Consider the following 7,346-nt stretch of genomic DNA (forward strand, 5'->3'; position numbering starts at 1 on the left):
TACCTCCTTCCAAAGTTTACAAAAAGTCCGGGTGAATGTAAGCACATAGGGGCAGCTAAAACACAAGGCATGGTTTGTAGTGGAGATATAGCCCACCTTGATGGAAGCACTGGCAGACAACAAAGAAATGCATGCAAATACTGCAGATTCTGATAGAAGAGAAATTAGGAAATACGTTTCTCATTGACTCCTGAATTCACGGGTGGACATTGTGTTACTACAGAATAATTTCTCCCCCATCCCCATGGCAGAAATATTAGCAACTTTGGAAAAGTTGAAAAAAAAATTATTTTTCTTTTCATTCTGAATCTGACTCTTTCCCAGGCTGGAGTGCAATGGTACGATCTTGGTTCAGTGCAACCTCTAAGCCTTGCGTTCAGGCGACACTCTTGCCTTTCCCTCAGGAGTAGCTGAGATTACAGGCACACACCACCATGCCAGGCCAACTTTTGTATTTTTTTTTTTCAGTGGAGACTGGGATTTACCACGTTGTCCAGCCTGGCCTCCAACTCCCGACCTCTGGTGATCTGTCCACATCGGCCTCTCAAAGTATGGGGATTGCATGCCTGAGCCACTGTGCCTGGCCAGGTTTTCATTTTCTTGTAGAGACAGGGTCTCACTGTGTTGCACAGGATGGCCTTGGACTTGAGGTCTCTAGCACTCCTCCTGCCTCAGCCTCTGGAAGTGCTTTGATCGCAGGCGTGAGCAGCCATGCCCGGCCTGGTATGGCGTTTGAAGAGAGACAGGATCTGCCTCAAGCTCAGTGAGGAGGGTGGATTTTGGAGGAACACACTCAAGGCTGTGCCAGGCCAGGAAAACACCAAGCCACGCTTGCTTGGAGCTCAGTCCTATGGAAGACAAGCCAAATGTCAGACTGGCTTATTTCCTGGTGACTGGAATTTCACTCTGAAATTTTACCTGCCTTCCATTTCACCCTGAAAGAATTTGTCAGCACTCATTTCATGTCGCCTACTCAGGAAAAGTGACATTTTTGTCAAGTTTCCTAGACACGGCCGGGCACGGTGACTTACACCTGTCATCCAGGCACTTTGGGAGGCCGAGGTGGGTGGATCACCTGAGATTGGGAGTTTGAGACCAGCCTGACCAACGTGGTGACACCCCGACTCTATGAACAACAAAAACATTAGCCAGGTGTGGTGGCAGGTGCCTGTAATCCCAGCTACTCAGGAGGCCAAGGCAGGGTAATGGCTTGAACTCGGGAGGTGGAGGTGGCAGTGAGCCGAGGTCGCGCCACTGCACTCCAGCCTGGGCAACCCAGTGAAACTCCACCTCAAAAACAAACAAACAGACAAAGCAGCGGAAGTCTCCCAAACTGCTCCTTTACCCAGGAAACCCCACTGAGATTTGGGAGCACTGCATCACCCTCCAGGCATCCTGGCCAGATAGGTTGAATATCAAATGGTTTCCACACTTTCTCTTCTGGCCTTTGCCAAATTGAGATTTCTCTACGAAGTCTCCAGCAACGGCACAGAAATGAAAATCAGGGCCGCTCCCCGCGCCCCTCAGCGGCCAAAAATCTCAGTCTCTGATTTTTGGATTAATCTGGACTCTTACTAATTTGGATGCCAAAATGAGCTTCAGCATCCCAGGCTGTGATTGCAGCTCTGCACTTCATTTCGTTTTGTTATTTTGCATACCCTGGCAGAATTAACACGCTCCAGGCTCTGAGCCCCAGTATAAATAAAATGTGTTTTGGGTTAGAGCGTCAGTCGCACCAGCCGACCCCCCACTCCGAATTACAACAACAGTCAGCACAACACCAGCTGAGCCTCAACTCTGAATTGCAACAACAGTCAGACATCTGAATGTGAAACCACATACATCACTCTGCCTATGAAAATAAGTAAATAAAAAGTGAAGTTCAAGTCTATTAAGCCAACCACACTATATAAGGGGTACATTTTCTTAGCAGACATTCCAAATGGCCTCATCTCCTGCAGTGCCCCATCTCTGAGCCCATGTGGGTGGGTGCCCTGGTGAGCCACAGGCTCTGGCAGGAGAGGAAATTCTTGTAGGCACCAAAGAATTTGTGTCATCAGAGAAGATGCATCACTGAGGGCCTGGGCTGAGAAGCCGGCTTGGGGGGCACACGAAGAAGAGGGATGCAAGCTGTTTATTCCAAGTGTGGGTGGAAGGAAGCCTGTGTCTACAACACCTCAGGTTACCCAAGAGGATATAGTATTACAAAGTCATGTAATTTCCTGTGTTCTGAGCCTGTTACCCGGGACCTCCTTGAGGCCATCATTCTGTCTACCACATGGGGGTTAGGGTATGGACATCTTTGGGGCCATTATTGAGATGGTTATGAATGACCAGGACTCCAACCCATCTTCTGGCAATAATTCTGCAGGGTGAGAAAAACTACCCCATCAAAAAGTGGGCAAGGGTTATGAACAGACACTTTTCAAAAGAAGACAGATATGTGGCCAACAAACAAATGAAGAAATGCTCATCATCACTGGTCATTAGAGAAATGCAAATCAAAACCACACTGAGAGTTCACCTCACACCAGCTAGAATGGTGGCTATTAAAAAATCGGGAGACAGCAGATGCTGGAGAGGACGTGGAGCAAAAGGAATGCTTTTACCCTGTTGGTGGGAGTGTAAATCAGTTCAACCATTGTGGAAGACCCTGTGGCGATTCCTCAAGGACCTAGAAACACACAAACACAGGGAGGGGAACATCACACACCAGGGCCTGTTGAGGGATGGTGTGCTAGGGGAGGGATAACAGGGGGTGGCGGTATCAGGGAGGGATACCATTAGCAGGAATACCTAATGTGGATGACACGGTGATGGATGCAGCAAACCACCACCATGGCACGTGTGTACCTACATAGCAATCCTGCACGATCTGCTCAGGTACCCCAGAACTTAAGGTATAATTTTTAAAAAAAGAAAGAAAAAAAGGGAAAAAAAAAGGAAAACTGGGAGGAGTGGGTTCTAGGAGAGCGGTAGCAAAGGTTGTTGGGCTAGGGCAGGAATAGAAGGATGTGGGGAGCTAGGGGAGGAAGAGTAGGGGGTGGTGGGGTGTTAGGGGAAGGATAGGAGGAGAGCGGCCTAGAGGAGGGGTAGCAGGTGGTTAGGGGCTAGGGGAGGAATACCAGGGGGTGGGGAGCTAGGTGAGGGATAGCAGGACTGTGGTTCTAGGGGAGGGACACCAGGCGGTGGGGGCTAGGGGAGGAATAGCAGTGGTTAGGGGCTTGTGTAGGGTTAGCAGGGGGTTGAGGGCATGGGGAAGGATAGCAAGGGTGAGGGCCTAGATGATGGACAGCAGTGGGTGGGGTGAGGGGAGGAATAGCAGGGGATTAGGGACTAGGGGAGGAATAGCAGGATGTTAGGAGTTAAGGGGTGGAGGGCTAGGGGAAGGATAGCATGGGGTTGGGGGTCTAGGGGAGAAATAGCAGTGAGTAGGTGACTATGGGAGTGACAGCAGGGGTTGGGGGGCTAGGGGAGGAATAGCAGGTGTTGGGGCTAGGGGAGGGATAACAGCAGGTGGAAGGCTAGGGGAGGTATAGCATTAGGAGAAATTCCTAATGTAGATGACCGGGTGCAGAATGCAGCAAACCACCAAGGCGCATGTACACCTATGTCATAAACCTGCACCTTCTGCACATGTACCCTAGAATTTTAATAATAATTAAATTTTTTAAAAAGCTGGAGGTTCTTTCGCCTGAGGATTAGACACCCATTTCAGACTCGGTGCCCCTTGGGAACCTGTTTTCTTTTCTACATTTTTTTTCTTTTGAGATGGAGTCTCGTTATGTTGCCCACGGTGGAATGCAGTGGCAGCATCTCGAATCACTGCAACTTCCACCTCTTGGGTTCAAGTGATTCTCCTGCCTCAGCCTCAGGAGTAGCTGAGACTACAGGCACCTGCCATCACAGCAGACTAATTTTTTTATATTCTTAGTAGAGATGGGGTTTCACCACATTGGCCAAGCTGGTATCAAATTCCGGACCTTAACTGATCCACCCACCTCAGCCTCCCAAAATGCTGGGATTATAGGGATGAGCCACTGGGCACAGCCTGGAAAACTGTCTTCAAGAAGAGAAACAGTTAAAATGGTGCATGTGACATTAAATGTATTTTGACAAAATCAATAAGAATGGTACAGGAAATGATAGAATCCTTCAGAAAGTGACCTTGAGGTCAACACTTTATAAAAACAAGAGGAAGAGGGGCTTTCAAGCTATCCAGTTAGAAAACTTCACCGGGCGTAGTGGCTCACGCCTGTAATCTCAGCACTTTAGGAGGCCAAGGCCATTGGATCATATGCTGTCAGGAGTTCAAGTGCAGGTTGGCCACCACAGTAAAATCCATCTCTACTAATAAATTCACAAATAAGACAGGCGTGGCGTGGCATGGCAGTGGTCCTGTAATTCCATCTACTCAGGAAGCTGAGGCAGGAGAGTCACTTGAGCCTGGGAGACAGAGGTTGCCATCAGCTGAGATTGTGCCACTGAATTCCAGACTGGGCAACAAGAGCAAAACTCTGTCTCCAAAACTAATAACCATTAAATTTGTTTAAAAAAACTGCAGAAAAATGCATCGCCTTTTGAACTTTTTTTCCATGTATTTTCATGAGTGAATTCCAAAATGGGACCTGGTATTGTAGTTTTGTTCCCACAGTGTGAGGCATATGTAAAAAGAAGCCAGCATTTCAGGCACCTCCAGCTCAGGAACAAAGACGTTTTCTATGTGTTTTTACCAACTTTTATTTTACTTAAAATGGGTCAATGATCATGACATAGGATTACGGGCACAGGGGCAGGTGGCGGTGAGCTGAGATCTCGCCACTCTACTCCAGTCTGAGTGACAAGAGTGAGACTCCCTCTCAAAATCCCTGCAGGTCCTGGGGTGTCAGACCAGGGAAGCTTTGCTTGATCCTTCCCATCTGCAGACACAGAAATGACTCACCGTAAATAAAGCAGAGTAGAACAAATGTTTGGAAAAGACCCTCCAGAAGAGATTATCACTGTTCTGCAGGAACCTGAGGTCCAGCAAAGCAGAAGGAGCCAAAATGAACAAACTTCCCCTGCAGGGAACTCAGAGGCACAGCAGGGGGCCAGGTGGGTTTGTTCTGAAAAATGAAGAGGCATGGATTTAGCACAGGTGGTTCTAATTCCATCATCCTCGGTCTGACAGAGAGGGAATGCCAGCCTCTGTCTCTCAGGCAATTCCATCCAAAGTTTTAAACGAGTCCAGGTGAATGTAAGAACATACAGGCACCTAAAACACAAGGCATAGTTTTAATGGAGATATAGCCCACCCTGATGGAAGCACTGGCAGACGACAAAGAATTCAATGCAAACACTGCAGATGCTGATAGAAGTGAAATTAGGAAATACGTTTCTCATTGACTCCTGAATTCACAGTCAGATATTGTGTTACTACAGAATAATTCCTCCCACACCCCCGAACTTGCTCATGGTGGAAATATTAGCAACTTTGGAAAAGTTAAAAAAACTTTTTTCTTTTCAGTCTGAATCTGACTCTGTCTCCCAGGCTGGAGTGAAATTGTGCAATAGTGGCTCACTGCAACCTCTACCTCCTGGGTTCAAGAGATAAACCTGCCTCACCCTCCATAGTAGCTGAGTTCATAGGCACACACCACTATGCTGGGGTAACTTTTGCATGAGTTTTTCTTTTTAATAGAAACTGGGTTTTACCACGTTAGCCAGGCTGGTCTCCAACTCCTGACCTCTGGTGATCTGTCCACATAGGCCTCTCAAAGTGCAGGGATTGCAGGCATAAGCCACTGTCCCAGTCATGGCCAGCTACTTTTTGTACTTTTAGTAGAGACAGGGTTTCACCATGTTGGCCAGACTGGACTCGAACTCCTGATCTCAGGTGATCCACCTGCCTCAGACTCCCAAAGTGCTGGAATTACAAGTCTGAACCTCCATGCCAGGTGTGGAAAAGTTGAAGAAACAAATAATGACACATTTTCACACAGCTGTGACAATCACAGATCATTTTTGTGTCTCCATTACTCTTTGTCCTACTCTCTAGTTAATGACGATAAAAATCATTATACATCTTTTCTTTGTACTACGTAAACTTCTTGAAAGACCTTATTTTGGCTGGTATGGTGTCCATACACCTTCAATACAAGTACCTTGGGAGGGCAAGGTGGGTGGATCACCAGACATCTGTAGTTCAAGGCCAGACTGACCAACACGGAGAAAACCAATCTCTACTAAAAATACAAACATTGGCCAGGTGTGCTGCTGCATGACTGTGATGCCAGCTACTCGGGAGGCTGAGGCAGGAGAATTGCTTGGAACCTGGGAGGTGGATGTTGAGGTGAGCCGAGATCACGCCCTGGGCAACAATGCTGAAACCCCACCTAAAAAAGAATGTATTTTAAGCTCTGGGGAACAGGGACAAGTGTGCAGCTTGGTTACATAGGTAAACGTGTGTCATGGTGATTTGCTGCAGCAGCAAACCCATCACCTAGGTATTAAGGCGACCAAACCTTACTTCTTCCTCCTGATGCTCTTCCTCCCACCATTTACCCTGAGAGGTGCTGGTGTGTGATGTTCCCCTCCCTGTGTCCATGTGTTCTCATCTTTCAGCTCCCACTTAGGAGTGAGAACATGCAGTGTTTGGATTTCTGTTCCTGTATTAGTTTGCCGAGAATGAGGGTTTCCAGGTCCATCGACATCTCTGAAAAGGACATGATGTCATGAGTGATCATATTTCTTCAGGAGTACCTAGAAAAACAGAGCATACTGCTACACCCACATACATAGTGGCATGATTCAAAACAGCCCGAAGATGGAAGTAACCCAGGTGTCCAATCCACAGATGAACCAGTGAAGGGAATGAGCTCTGTGCATTCAGTGGAATACTAGACAGCCAGGCAAAGGGATGAGGATCCAACACAGGTGGCAGGGTGGATGAAACTTGAAGACATCAGGGTCATTGAGAGAAGCCAGGCATGAAAGGCCACATAGCATATGACTTCATTTATCTAAAATGCTTAGTACAGGCACAGATTTCACAGAGACAGAAACGAGAACTCTGAGTGGCAGGTACTGGGAAGGTGGAATGGGGAATTGGTGTTTCTCTACTATTTTTCTTTCCCTTTGTTTGAGGCGCAGTCTCGCTCTGTCACCCAGACTGGAGTACAGTGGCTCCATCTTGTCTCACTGCGGCTGTCATCTCCCAGGGGTTCAGACAATACTCTGCCTCAGCCTCCAGAGGAGCTTGGAATTACAGGTGCGTGCAACCACGCTCAGCTGATTTTTGCATGGCTGAAATGATAGGTGCCATATAATGTGTGTTCTACCACAATGTTAGAAAATTATATTGCTGT

The sequence above is a fragment of the Cebus imitator genome, unplaced genomic scaffold (assembly GCF_001604975.1).
Source record: "Cebus imitator isolate Cc_AM_T3 unplaced genomic scaffold, Cebus_imitator-1.0 Scaffold687, whole genome shotgun sequence".
Lineage (NCBI taxonomy): Eukaryota > Metazoa > Chordata > Mammalia > Primates > Cebidae > Cebus > Cebus imitator.